A 13,987-nucleotide genomic window follows, 5' to 3' on the forward strand; every position below is an offset into this window, starting at 1 on the left:
TTCGTGCCCCGGTCCGGGAAGATCCCACATGCCGCGGAGCAACTAAGCCCGTGAGCCGTGGCCGCTGAGCCTGCGCGTCCGGAGCCTGTGCTCCGCAACGGGAGAGGCCACAGCAGTGAGAGGCCCGCGTACCGCAAAAAAAAAAAAAAAAAAAAAAAAAAGAAAAAAAAAATAGTAACTGCATCCAGCCCCTCACTATCATTAAGCATCAAGGGACTATATACTTTTTATTCCCAACTATATTTAAGAGTAACTGACAAACATAGTTTGCATATATTTAAAATGTACAACATGAAGATTTGATTTACATATACACTGTGGAATGATTACCAACGGAACACTGAAGCCAGGGGCTTGATCATAACTTGTCATATGACACATTTTTGTCTCTGGTTCACGTTAAGCCCTCCTTAATGTAGTAAGGGAGTTCAATTATATAAACTTTTTTTTTCCCATTTCTTAATTTAAAAAAAAAGGGCCTGCAACCCAAAGATAACCCAGAACATAAACATCAACAATTACAAACATCTCTCTCTGGGTCTCATGATATAAAAGCCTCTACATATTTTTAATAGACTTTGGTTCCTTAGAAATAGATTGGTAATGATGTTTATCACCTACTCTATAGTTATTCCAGATTTGGCCCTATTTTTCCTTCATTTATTCGCACATTTGTTTAGTTATTATTGTATTGATTAATTTTTAATAAGCAATCAATATCCATGAAACTCAAAAGCCCAAAAATAAGATCCTTGGATATCCTTAACAAGTCTTTATAGGCTCATTTATATCAGAAGAATGGACTAGATTTCTTTTCGCTTTGGACTTCGGAGTTCTAGGTAAGCATTGCTCATCCTTGACTCACATGCCACCAGTCCTCAGTATTACTTCAGACTTCATCCTCTTTTTTTCATTCAATTATAATTTTGTTTAGAGGTAAATCGTTCATTCATAATGAGAAACATATACTCATAAATTTTTAAAGTAGTTTTAATAGCCCTAACATCGGTATGTAGAATCATTTTCTACAGAGTGAAAAGTCCAGATCTCTTTTGTTAATCGGCCTTGTGTTGAATGTACGGATTAGTCAGCATAATTGCTTCATTTTCACGTCTAACTTTACTTATTGTTAGTCCAAGGTTAGCATGGACTAATCCCTAACATCTGTCTGTAGAATTATTTCCCTCAGCAAACCATCTCTTCCATTAATTGACCTCAATGTTTTGATTTGGATTAATAAACATAATGCTTCATATTAATTGCATTTGGGGACCATGGTTGGCATTCACTGATTATATTTCACATTTTTAAATAATACAATGAATACGCTTAAACAAACAACCAAACCGAGGCAATAACTTTGACTATTACTCACATTGGTCACCATGCTCTAAACCATAGAACTTGTGATCATGGAAGAATCGTTAAGCCAGCTTAAGGGGGTCCATTCTGAGTAGTACAGAGCAGAGGAGATGATTTTAAAAGGCTAAGACCTAATCAACATTGGTCCTTGTATTTCACCTTTCATTTAGTGAGTTATTTAGGAAATTAGCAACTTGGGAAAATGTTTACTTAATGTCTCCTAAGTAAACAAACAAAAACACACAGAATATGGACATTGTCTATTAACTACTTCACACTGCCTATAAAATCTTTAGCCAGAGGTAACACCTTGTATTATTTGTTTCCTAATAAATAGAAGTATTTTCAAAATACGTTAATAGTATTTCGTCTTGCTACATATTTTTATAATTGGACAATGCTTAATGACCTTCCTCTTTATTTAATGTACGTATTTATCAATTATTTCATTGATCTGACTATAAAAATAGAGAATGCATGAACGTAAACCAAAAGTGAGAGATTCTTGGATATTCGTGGCATCTGTCTATAGGATCACTTCACACAGGGCAATGGACTAGTTTCCATTTGCATCAGACCTCAGAGTTCCGGACACATATTCATCAGACATGACTACACCAATAGTCATCATCGATCCAGTATTGTCCCTCCTTTTCTTCAATCATGTGTACATTGTCCATTGATTAATTCATTAATTCACTAATAATAATAATTTTTAAACCCTATTAGTCACAGAAATCCAAGAAGAGCCTTGATAGCCCTAAACTGTATATAGGATAATTCTCACATCAATATATCTCTCTCATTTATTATTCTGATTTTCTTATATACATTAATCAATATAATCAACCCCATATTTATATAATCAATTGCATATTCGTCACTGGGCTATAGTTAGCCTTATGCAATTATACTTCGCATCAATACTTCATAATGATACAGTGAATATTCTTTTTTAAAAAACACTAAAATAAGACAAGAATTTTGACTATTACTCACATTGGTCTGTATGCTTCTAACACACAGGTGCAACCATAGACCTGGTACCCATGGAAGATGCTTAAATCAGCTCAGGTGTGTCCATTCTGAGGCCTACAGAGCAGAGCAGATGATGAAGATAATTAAGACCTTATTTCCATTGATCCCTGCTTTCCACCATTCATTTTACTCAGTCATTTAGGTATTTATATATTTTTCATGATATAGATTTTTTTTTCTCTTAACAAAGGAAACTCTCTCAAACTTGAAACTGATCCAGTAAATAAAACTGACTCTTATTTATCAGCCTACATGATTCTTAGCCACAGAGGTAACATCCTTGATTCATTTATTTCTTAGGAGGCATCAGGGTCTTCTTCAATTTTTATTAGCAATATTTCTTGCCTCACCACATATGTTCATAGTTGGACAATGCTTAACATTATTCTTTATCTATTTACTTCTATTTTATTCTACCGTCAATCCATTAGTAATAATAAATCTAAATCTATGAACTCAAAATAAGAACACAATATTTGTATATTTCTGACATCTGTCTACAGCAGGGGTCTCCAACCCCCAGACTGTGGACCGGTACTGGTCCAAGGCCTGTTAGGAACCGGGCCGCACAGGAGGAAGTGAGCAGCGGGCAAGCGAGCAAAGCTTCGTCTGCCTCTCCCCATCGCTCTCCATCGCTCGCATTGCCGCATGAATCTTCTCTCTCCACGCCAACCGTGGAAAAATTGTCTTCCGTGAAACTGGTCCCTGGTGCCAAAAATGATGGGGACCGCTGGTCTACTGGATCATTTCCCAAAGAGAGATTCAACTAATTATGTTTTGTGTTGGACCCCGGAGTTCCAGACACATAGTAGTCATTGTTTATAACTCATAAGCCACCAGTTGTCATCACCGGTATACGTTTCTCTTTTTCTTCATTCATTTCTGCATCTGTATTAAATAAATCAAATTAATTCACTGATCATAATATAATGAATACGTGATTCTAAAACCACAGAGCAAGATATTCGCATATCCCAAGCATAGTACGTAGAGCCATATCCCATGTAGACTTTATCTCTTTGATCAGTGAATTTCAATGTTGATTAAATAACATAATATTTCATATGATTTTTAAATTTGGACATAGTTCATTTTTATTATATTTATTACTTTTTAAAATAATACTCTGAAACCTTTAAACAAATAACCCAAACCAAGACAAGAACTTTGACCTTTGACCGTTACTCACCTTTGTCTCTTTCCTGACACGGAGGCAACATGACAATTTTAATCAGCTTGGCGGATCCATTCTGAATAGTACCAAGCAGAGAAGAAGATAAAAAGATGGAGACATTCTCTCCATTGATTCATTGTCTCCACCATCCATATACATACTCATTTAGGTATTTATTGATTAATGGTAATATTTATGTATTTTCCTCTTAACAAATTCAGCATCAAAGTTGTAACTAACTCAGATCAGAAACTGTACATATCACTGTCTATACCATCCTTAGTCAAACATGTAATACACTTGATCCATTTAATATTGATTTCAATTTATATTAGTATTATTTTCTTTACTATACATTTTAAAGAGGAACTTCAGCCTCTTCATTTTTACTTACACATTTGTTTATTTATTCTGCCATTTATTCTTTTAGAATAAGGTTTTGTAAAATTCACAGACACAAAGATCAAGAACAATAACTTTGTATAATCCTGACATCTGTCTATAGGATCACTTTAAACAGAAGGAATGGGCTGGATTTCTTTGTGCTGGACCTCACAGTTTCAGACACACAAGTACTCATCGTATACAACTCATACATCACTAGCCATCATCATCGGTCCACGATTGGACTCTTTCTTCATTCTGATCTATATTTACTGATCAATTCATCAATAATAATAAAATAAATATCTGTGAATCACAAATACTCAAGGACTAGATCCTTAACATCCTTAATATTTATCTATAGAATCATTTGCTTCATTGAATATTCTTCTTTCATTAATCATCTTCATGGAGGCACATACCTGTTAAGCAACATAACATCTCATGTCAATTCTATATTTATCCATAGACCATGACTAGCCTTCTTTGAATACATTTAATGCTATTTTTTTATTGTCACAGCGAATAAACAAACACCCAAACCAAGAGAAGAATTTGACAATTACTTACATGGACCACATGTACTTATACACAGGACAACCAGCAGAGCTCGTGATCATGGTCAATGATTAACCAATCCAGGTGCGTCCATTCTGAGGAATACAGAGCAGAGAAGATGACAAGAAGATTGAGAGACACTCCACTGATACGTACATTTCGACTTTCACATGGTCACTTACTTAGGAAAACAGTACATTGGGGTCATGTTTATTAATTTATTCTTAACAAGCAAAACAGCATCAAGCTTGACACAGGCCAAGAATGAGAACTTTGATGGTTATTTGCTGTCTGTATTATTCTTAACCAAAGAGGTCAGACATTCGAGCCACTTACATTTCCTAATGAACTTCAGTATTTTCAATCAATGTTAATAGTTTTTATTGACTCACCACATATATTAAGAGTGAATATGCTTCCTCTTCATCTTAACTTATTTACACTTGTATATTGATTATTTCTTTGGGCTAATTTTTATAGTATCAATAAAGTCAAAGGCTCATAAACACAAACCAAGAAAATCGTTCTCTTATTTTCCTAATACTTGTCAGTAATAGCATGTCAAATAGAGGTGACAAATTATACTTCTTTTTCTACTGGACCTCAGAGTTTCAGACACATAGTATTCATCATCCGTGACTCATACGATATCAGTCATCATCACTGGTCCATATAGGGGCCTCTATTTCTTTATTCTCATCGTCATAGTTCACTGATTAATTCATTAAGTGACTGATATTATATTTCACACTTTTACAATATAGTGAATACTTGAGGGGAAAAAGCTCTCAGAGACATGAATTTAATTACAGTATTACTCACATTGGTCTATAGAGCACAGGACCGTGCAAGATGCTTAAACCCACCAGCATGCATCCATTCTGAGGAGTACAGAGCAGAGCAGAAAAAAAAAAAAAATTTGAGACGTCCTCTGAATTGGTCCTGGTTTTCTTCATTTTGTTTACTCAGACATGAAAGTATTTATTATTTTCCATAATTTATACATATATATGCATAAATATAAATATAATACGATCCTTAGAAAAACGATCCTAACATCTTTCCATAATATCACTTCAAACAGAGGCAACAGACTATATTTCCTCTTTGATTGGACCTCAGAGTTTCAGACACAAAGTAGTCATCGTCCATGGCTCATACTCCACCAACGGGCATCACCGGTCCACACCTGAGCCTCTGTTTCTTCACTCTCATGGACATTTTCTATGACTGGTGTTTTGGATTATATTTCACACTTTTACCAGTGCAGTGAATACCCTTAAAAAAAAAAACCTTCTCAAACACAAGAACTTAACCTTTACTCACATTCATCTCTAGGCTTTTAACACAGAGAGGAAACCACAGAAAATGCTGAATCAGCTTGAGTGTGTCGATTCTGGGGAGTACAAGATGAGGCAGATGATTAAAATTTTAGATATTTCAAAAGAAGATCCAGCAGCCTTTGTTTACATCATTTCATTTTTTTTCATTTACAAAGGTATTTATTAATTTTTCCGAATATATGTACATATGAGATACATACACGTGAAACAAGATTGACATCCTCTACTGAGACAGACCCAGGCCTACAAAACTAGGTATTACTTATCAAGGTCAGTGTCTGTATGATCCTTAGGAAAAGAGGTAACACTGTTGGCCCATTTATTTCTTAACATGCATCAGTTTCCTCAGTTTACATTAATAGTATTTCTTGCCTCTTGCGTATATTCATAGGTGGACAAAGCAACATCCTCATTTTTATTTATTTGTATTTTGTTTATTGGCTCTATCATTGATCGATTTATATTAATAATATGTAAATCCATGAATCCAAAATTACAAGAACACTATCCTTGTGAACTCTTAACATCGATCCACAGGATCGTTTGCGAGAGAGGAAACAGATTAGATTTTGTTTTGTGTTGGACCTCAGACTTCCAGACATGTGGCATTCATCATATAAGACTCCTAGGTCATCAGACATCATCACTGATCTGGGGTTGGGACCCTTTTTCTTCATTCTCCTCTACAGTTGTTTATACATTAATTCATCAATCTACTAATAAAAATTAAGTAAATATATGTGAATTACAAAAATGCAAGAAAAAGAGCCTTCAGTATCCCTATCATTTTTCTTTAGAATCATTGCCTAATTGAATATACCTCTTCCATTAATCATCACTGTTGATGATTAATGTTTCAGACACTTCCAACTTAATCGCTGGACCATAGTTGGTCTTTTTTCTTATATTTAATACATTTTTAATTATTACAGGGATACCCTGAACAAATCACCCAAACCAGGACAAGAACTTTGATTATTACTCACACTGGACTTAATGCTCCTACACAGAGATGCTCCCATGAGCTCCTGAGTACAGGGTCCTCTTTCTGAGAAGCACAAAGCAAAACAGATATAACAAGATCAAGACGTTATCTCCATTGTTCTGTGCACTCCACCTTATAGTTAGTCAATCATTTAGTAATATGTTAATCTGGGATAATACTTAACAGATTTCCTCTTTAAAAAATGAATAATATCAGACTTGCTATGGACTCAGAATAAGAACGTCTCTTTCAGCACGAGCCGAAGAGGTAAGGCACTCGAACCACTTAGTTTTCTTAATGGTATTCAGTATTCTCAGCACATTTTAACAGTTTCTATTGCCGTACCCCATATCTTAAGAGTGCATATGCTTCATGTTTGGCATCCTCACTGTTTTATATTTGTACACTGATTCTTTAATTGATCCATTTATAATAAAAGAATCAAAATTCACAAAAATAGTCTAAGAAAACAGTCCCTTGAGATTCCTAAAATCAGGCTATAGGATTTCAAACAGAGGCAACAGACTATATTTCTTTCTGATTGGACCTCAGATTCCAGAATGAAGTAGTCATCATCCATGACTCATACTCCACCAGCAGTCATCATCGATCCACACGTCAGCCTCTTTTTGCTCATCCTCCTGTACATTAGCTCATCAATTAATTTCTTATTCACTGATATTAATTTTTAAAACCCTATGATTCGTATAAAAACAAAGAATAAGAACCTTGACTATTTTACATCTGTCCATAGGATCATTTATCACCTTGATATCTCTCTTTCATTAATTACTCCTACAATATCGTAAGTTGATTAATAAATACTATTGGGAATAATTCCATATTTATCATTGACCATGGATGGCCAATAAGTAAACTTTCTTTAAAAACCTTTCGAATGAAGACATGAACATTATTACTCACATTGGTCTCTATACACCGAAGACGTGGAGACAACCAAAGAACGTGACCATGAAAGAATTTTCCAATCAGCTCGACTGGTCTATTCTGAAGAATATAAAGCAGAGTAGATGATGTTTTAAAAATGAGACTGGGTTTCCCTGGTGGCGCAGTGGTTACGAATCCTCCTGCCAATGCAGGGGACACGGGTTCGAGCCCTAGTCCGGGAAGATCCCACATGCCACGGAGCAACTAAGCCCATGTGCCACAACTACTGAGCCTGCGCTCTAGAGCCCACGAGTCACAACTACTGAGCCCATGTGCCACAACTACTAAAGCTCATGCGCCTAGAGCCCGTGTTCCACAACAAGAGAAGCCACCACAATGAGAAGCCCGTGCACCACAACGAAGAGTAGCCCCCACTCGCTGCAACTAGAGAAAGCCCGCACGCAGCAACGAAGACTCAACACAGCCAAAAATAAATAAATAAAATAAATTTATAAAAATGAGACCTTGTCTGAATGGATTTTTCCTTTCCACATTATATTCGTTCAGTCCTTTAGGTAGTTATTAATTTTTCATAATTTAGATTTTTTTCTCTTAACAAAAGGAACAACCTTAAATTTGAGACTGACCTAGAAAATAAAATTGACTCTAATTATGAATCTATATGATCCTTAGCCAAAGAGGTGACACTCTTGATACATGTATTTCTAAAGAGGCATCAATATTTTCAATTTTTATTAATAGTAATTCTTGCCTCACCACATATGCTCACAGTTGAACAATGCTTCACTCTCTTTTTATCTGTTTATTTATTATTTCTTTAATGGTCCTTTATCTATTTATTGATACTTCTTTAACAGTAATATCATTCATCCATTCATTAACAATAATAAATTTAATCAATGAATCCAGGGTAAGAACACGATCTCTGTATATTTCTAATATCTGCCTACAAGATCATTTCCAACACAGGTATTTGACGAATTATGTTTTGTGTTGGACCTCAAAGTTCCAGACACATATTATTCACAATCCACAACACATACACCACCAGTTGTCTTCATTGGTTCAGGTTTGGCTGTCTTTCTCCTCATTCATTTATCAAGTAAATCATTAATTTATTAATAACAATAAAATAAACACATAATTCACAAAATCCAAGAATAGGATCCTTGAATATGCCCAACATCTGTCTATAGAACTATTTCACACATGGACTGATTCTCTTTATTAACCGGCCTCAGTGGTGCACAATACTGATGACTCAACATAATGTTTCATATCATATTTATCATTGGGCCATAGTTAACTTTTTTATTATGTTTAATACTTTTAATAATTCAATGAATACCTTTAAACAAATGACCCAATCTAAGATGACAAACTTGACCATTACTCACCTTTGTCTCTTTCTAATACAGAGGCAATAGGACAATCTTGACCATGGCAGAAGCTGAAATCAGCTGGGGCATCAATTCTGAATAGTACCAAGCAGAGCAGGTGATAAAAAGTTTGCTATTCTCTCCATTGATCCATACTTTCCACCATTCATATATGTAGTCATTTAGGTATTTATTAATTTATGGTAATATTTATTTGTTTTTTCCTTAATAAAACAAACATCAAGCTTGCAACTGACTCAGATCAATAATTGACTATTACGTATCACTGTCTATATCATCCTTATCCAAAAATGCATAATACACTTGATCCGTTAATTATCCATTCTAACTTGTATTAATATTATTTCTCTTTATTATGTATTTAAGTAATGAACAGTACTTAACCCTCTTCATCTTTAGTCTCTTATATACTTGTTTATTCAGCCAGTAACATTTTATAATAATATTTTTAAAAACTCGTGAACCACAAAGAATAAAACAAGGTCCCTATATATTCCTGACATCTGTCTATAGGAACACTTCCAATAGAGGAAATGGACTCGATTTCTTTTGCTGGACCTCAGAGTTTCAGACACACAGTATTCATCGTATATGACTCATATGCCATCAGTCATCATCAATGGTCCAAGCTTAGACACTTTTTCTTTATTCTCATCTACATTTGTTTACTGATCACTTTATTAATTCATTAATAATAATAAAATAAATATCTGTGAATCAAAAAACTCAAGGACAAGATCTTAAATACTAACTTCTGCCTATAGAATCTTTAGCCTCATGGAATATACGTATTTCAATAATCCTCATTGTGGCAAATATCGATTAATCAACACAAAGTTTCATGTCAGTTCCATGATAAGCATTAAGCCATGTTGGGCCATCTTTGAATATATTTAATAATTGTTAGTGTTACACTGAATATTCTATACAAACCACCTAAACCATGAGAGGAATCTGTTGCTCACATTGCTCTTCATGCTCTTACACACAGGGCCGTCCACAGAGGTCCTGGTAATGGCCAAATACGTAAATCGGTTCCAGTGTATCCATTCTGAGGCATAAAAAGCAGGAGAGATAATAACAACATTGAGATACACTGATCCACACATTCCACCTTCATCTAGTCAGTCATTTAGGAATATAATAAATTCAGGTCATATTTCTTATTTTTCTCTTAGAAAAAAGAACAATATCAAAGTTGGTACTACCATAGAATAAGAACTTTGACTGTTATTCATTGTCTAGATCATTCTTAGCCAAAGAGGTATGACATTTGCACCATTTACATTTCCTAATGAACTTCAGTATTTTCAATCAATGTTAATAGTTTCTATTGCCTTACCACATATATTAAGAGTGAATATGCTTCAACCTCTTCATCTTAACTTATTTATACTTATTTCTTGGGGCTATTTTTTTAAAGTAAAATCAAAATTCATGAACACAAACCAAGAAAATTGCTCTTTTATTTTCCTAATATTTGTCTATGGTGTAATACCAAATAGAGGCAACAGATTATATTTCTTTTTTTACTGAACCTGAGTTTCAGACACGTAGTATTCATCATCCATGACTCATACGATATCAGTCATCATCATTGGTCCATACATGGGCCTCTATTTCTTCATTCTCATCTGCATAAGTTCATTGGTTAACTCATTATTACTAATATTAATTCTATTCCACACTTCTAACAATACAGTGAATATCTGAGGAAAAAAAGAAGCTCTCAAAGACATGCATTTGCTTACTGCATTACTCACATTGGTCTATAGAGCACGTGGCCATGAAAGATGCTTAAATCCACTAGCGTGCGTCCATTCTGAGGAGTAAGGAGCAGAGCAGATGATAGAAAAAAATTGAGACTTTCTCTAAAGTGGTCCTTGTTTTCCTCATTTCATTTACTCAGTCACAAAGGTATTTATTATTTTCCATGATTTATACACATATATAAGCATAAATATGAATATAATGATATGATCCTTACAAAAAGAGCTAACACCCTTGGTCCATCCATTAGTATACATCAGTTTCTTCAATTTATATTAATAGTACTTCTTGCCTCACCACATATACTCATGGTTGATAAGGCTTCGTTCTTGTTTTTATTTAGTTATATTTTGTTTATTGGTTCTATCATTGATCTATTTATATTAATAACATAGAAATTCATGGATCCAAAATTAGAAGAACAACATCCTTGTTTATAGGGATGATTTGCAAGAGATGAAACAGGCTAGATTTTGTTTTGTGTTGGACCTCAGACTTCCAGACACGTGGTATTCATCGTATATGACTCCTACGCCACCAGATGTCATCATTGGTCCAGTTTTGCGACTCTTCTTCCTATGATCTACTTCTGTTTAGTGATTAAATTATCAATTTACTAATGGTAATTAAATATCTATGAGTCACAAAAGCTAAAGGACAAGAGCCTTCAGTATCTTTATAATTTTCTTTAGGACCACTGCCTAATTGAGTACACTTCTTTCATTAATCACCCTCATTATTCTAAAGATAGATGAATCAACAGAATGATTCATACATTTCCAATTTAATCACTGGACCATGGTTAGTATTTTTTCTTATAGAGAATATTTTTTTTAATATTTCAAAGACTACACTAAACAAACTACCCACAGTAAGATGAGACCACTGACTATTACTCACGTTGGTTTCCATGTACAGGCAAATTCAGAGATTGTTGACCAAGACATATGTTTAAATCAGCTAAATCGTGTCCATTCTAAAGCATAGAAAGCAGAGTAGATGATAACATGATTGATATGTTTCTTCTACTGATCTTTGTATCTACATTTAATTTTCAGTGATTATGTTATATATGAATTGGGCAATATATAACTTTTTCCTAAGAAAACAAACCACATTGAACTTTCTACTAACCCAGAATAAATACTGGCCATTATTTATATTATCTATAACATGCTTAGCTAGAGGAAACACCCTTGAACCATTTATTTCTTAACTGACTTAGTGTTTCCATATTTATTAATATTATCTCTAGCCTTAAATTTCTTCATAATTGGACGATGCTTCACTCTCTTCATCTTATTTATTTACATCTGTACATTGATTCTCTATTGATTCATTTACTATAATAGAATCAAAATCCATAAACACAAAGACCTCTGAGCATGAGCTTTATAAAATAAATCCTAACTCTGTCTGTAGGATCATTTCCAACACAGGCAATAAACTAGATTTCTTTTTTATGTTGGACCTCAGAGTTCTAGAAACGTATTCATCAACCACGATGCATATGCCACCAGTGGTCATCACTGGTCCAGGCTTGGCCTTTTTATTCCCCCACTCTCGTCTACCTTTGTTTAGTAATTAATTCAACAAATTCTCTAATAGGAATAAAATGAATACCTATGAAGCACAAAAAACCTAGAACATAGGCCTTGAATAGTTGTACTTCTGTCTATAGAATCGTTTACTACACTGATATATCTCTTTCATTAATCACTCTCAAAGTTTCATATAGGAATTAATCAATATAATGCTGCATTATTAATCAATGGACCATGTCTGGCATTATTTCTTTATATTTCATACTTTTCAAATACAGAGTGTTTACCCATAAAAACTCACATTTGTTTCTATGTGCCAAACACAGAGACAACCAGACATCTTGTGACCTTAGATGAATCCTTAAATCAGCTCCAATGCATCCATGCTAAGAAGTACAAAGCACAGAAGGTGATTTTTAAAAATTGAGACTTTATCTGCATTGACTTTGCTCTCCACATTTCAGCTATTCAGCCTCTTAGGGATTTATTAATTTTCATAATTTACAGTGCTTCACTTATTCATATTTATTTGTTTTTATTGACTGATTCATTTATCTGTTTATACTAATAAACTCAAAGTTCTTGAACACAAAAACCAAGAACACAATCCCTGTATATTACTAACATCTGTGAATATGGGAATTTCCAACAGAGGAAACAGACTAGATCTCTTATGGTGATGGACCTCAGAGTTCTTGACACACAGTATTCATCATCCATGACTCATACACTACCAGTGGTCATCATTGGTCCAGGCTCAGCCCACTTTTTCTTCATTCACTTCTACATTTCTTTACCGATTAACTTATCAATAAAGCAACAATTGTAAAATAAATATCTATGAGTCAAAAAAAACTTCAAAATAAGATGTTCAAGAATCTCTACAAATATATGGACACCAAAGAGGGAAAACGCAGGTGGGGGGCAGGGGATGAACTGGGAGATTGGGATTCACATGTATGTACTAATATGTATAAAATAGATAACTAACAGAAATATAGATCAATGGAACATGATAGAAAGCCCAGAGATAAACCCACATACATATGGTCACCTTATCTTTGATAAAGGAGACAAGAATATACAGTGCAGAAAAGACAGCCTCTTCAATAAGTGGTGCTGGGAAAACTGGACAGCTACATGTAAAAGAATGAAATTTGAACACTCCCTAACACCATACACAAAAATAAACTCAAAATGGATTAAAGACCTAAATGTAAGGCCAGATACTATCAAACTCTTAGAGGAAAACATAGGCAGAACACTCTATGACATAAACCACAGCAAGATTGTTTTTGACCCACCTCCTAGAGAAATGGAAATAAAAACAAAAATAAACAAATGGGACCTAATGAAACTTAAAAGCTTTTGCACAGCAAAGGATACCATAAACAATACCAAAAGACAACCCTCAGAATGGGAGAAAATAGTTGCAAATGAAGCAACTGACAAAGGATTAATCTCCAAAATTTATAAGCAACTCATGCAGCTCAATAACAACAAAAAAAACAACCCAATCC

At 34.2% G+C, this 13,987-nt stretch overlaps 13 non-coding genes and 1 pseudogene across 13 annotated transcripts; all 14 read right to left on the reverse strand.

The window, feature by feature from the left end:
• Positions 1-820: 820 nt before the first annotated feature.
• On the reverse strand, positions 821-892 carry LOC131754156 (small nucleolar RNA SNORD113/SNORD114 family). The gene has a single exon (XR_009335190.1). It is a non-coding gene; the product is annotated as a small nucleolar RNA SNORD113/SNORD114 family (small nucleolar RNA).
• A 1,042-nt stretch (positions 893-1,934) lies between these two features.
• LOC131754135 (small nucleolar RNA SNORD113/SNORD114 family) lies at positions 1,935-2,000 on the reverse strand (annotated as a pseudogene).
• A 1,182-nt stretch (positions 2,001-3,182) lies between these two features.
• Positions 3,183-3,257, reverse strand: LOC131754112 (small nucleolar RNA SNORD113/SNORD114 family). The gene has a single exon (XR_009335153.1). It is a non-coding gene; the product is annotated as a small nucleolar RNA SNORD113/SNORD114 family (small nucleolar RNA).
• An 862-nt stretch (positions 3,258-4,119) lies between these two features.
• Positions 4,120-4,195, reverse strand: LOC131754129 (small nucleolar RNA SNORD113/SNORD114 family). Its single transcript, XR_009335168.1, has one exon. It is a non-coding gene; the product is annotated as a small nucleolar RNA SNORD113/SNORD114 family (small nucleolar RNA).
• Positions 4,196-5,112: 917 nt separating this feature from the next.
• LOC131754099 (small nucleolar RNA SNORD113/SNORD114 family) lies at positions 5,113-5,187 on the reverse strand. Its single transcript, XR_009335143.1, has one exon. It is a non-coding gene; the product is annotated as a small nucleolar RNA SNORD113/SNORD114 family (small nucleolar RNA).
• A 440-nt stretch (positions 5,188-5,627) lies between these two features.
• Positions 5,628-5,702, reverse strand: LOC131754105 (small nucleolar RNA SNORD113/SNORD114 family). The gene has a single exon (XR_009335148.1). It is a non-coding gene; the product is annotated as a small nucleolar RNA SNORD113/SNORD114 family (small nucleolar RNA).
• Positions 5,703-6,438: 736 nt separating this feature from the next.
• LOC131754116 (small nucleolar RNA SNORD113/SNORD114 family) lies at positions 6,439-6,513 on the reverse strand. The gene has a single exon (XR_009335156.1). It is a non-coding gene; the product is annotated as a small nucleolar RNA SNORD113/SNORD114 family (small nucleolar RNA).
• An 872-nt stretch (positions 6,514-7,385) lies between these two features.
• Positions 7,386-7,458, reverse strand: LOC131754111 (small nucleolar RNA SNORD113/SNORD114 family). Its single transcript, XR_009335152.1, has one exon. It is a non-coding gene; the product is annotated as a small nucleolar RNA SNORD113/SNORD114 family (small nucleolar RNA).
• Positions 7,459-8,746: 1,288 nt separating this feature from the next.
• Positions 8,747-8,821, reverse strand: LOC131754117 (small nucleolar RNA SNORD113/SNORD114 family). The gene has a single exon (XR_009335157.1). It is a non-coding gene; the product is annotated as a small nucleolar RNA SNORD113/SNORD114 family (small nucleolar RNA).
• An 884-nt stretch (positions 8,822-9,705) lies between these two features.
• LOC131754097 (small nucleolar RNA SNORD113/SNORD114 family) lies at positions 9,706-9,780 on the reverse strand. The gene has a single exon (XR_009335141.1). It is a non-coding gene; the product is annotated as a small nucleolar RNA SNORD113/SNORD114 family (small nucleolar RNA).
• Positions 9,781-10,685: 905 nt separating this feature from the next.
• LOC131754120 (small nucleolar RNA SNORD113/SNORD114 family) lies at positions 10,686-10,758 on the reverse strand. The gene has a single exon (XR_009335160.1). It is a non-coding gene; the product is annotated as a small nucleolar RNA SNORD113/SNORD114 family (small nucleolar RNA).
• A 648-nt stretch (positions 10,759-11,406) lies between these two features.
• LOC131754095 (small nucleolar RNA SNORD113/SNORD114 family) lies at positions 11,407-11,481 on the reverse strand. Its single transcript, XR_009335139.1, has one exon. It is a non-coding gene; the product is annotated as a small nucleolar RNA SNORD113/SNORD114 family (small nucleolar RNA).
• A 907-nt stretch (positions 11,482-12,388) lies between these two features.
• On the reverse strand, positions 12,389-12,460 carry LOC131754100 (small nucleolar RNA SNORD113/SNORD114 family). Its single transcript, XR_009335144.1, has one exon. It is a non-coding gene; the product is annotated as a small nucleolar RNA SNORD113/SNORD114 family (small nucleolar RNA).
• Positions 12,461-13,146: 686 nt separating this feature from the next.
• Positions 13,147-13,221, reverse strand: LOC131754096 (small nucleolar RNA SNORD113/SNORD114 family). Its single transcript, XR_009335140.1, has one exon. It is a non-coding gene; the product is annotated as a small nucleolar RNA SNORD113/SNORD114 family (small nucleolar RNA).
• Between the last annotated feature and the right edge of the window lie 766 nt (positions 13,222-13,987).

This window comes from Kogia breviceps, chromosome 3 (assembly GCF_026419965.1).
Source record: "Kogia breviceps isolate mKogBre1 chromosome 3, mKogBre1 haplotype 1, whole genome shotgun sequence".
In the NCBI taxonomy this organism is placed as follows: Eukaryota; Metazoa; Chordata; class Mammalia; order Artiodactyla; family Physeteridae; genus Kogia; species Kogia breviceps.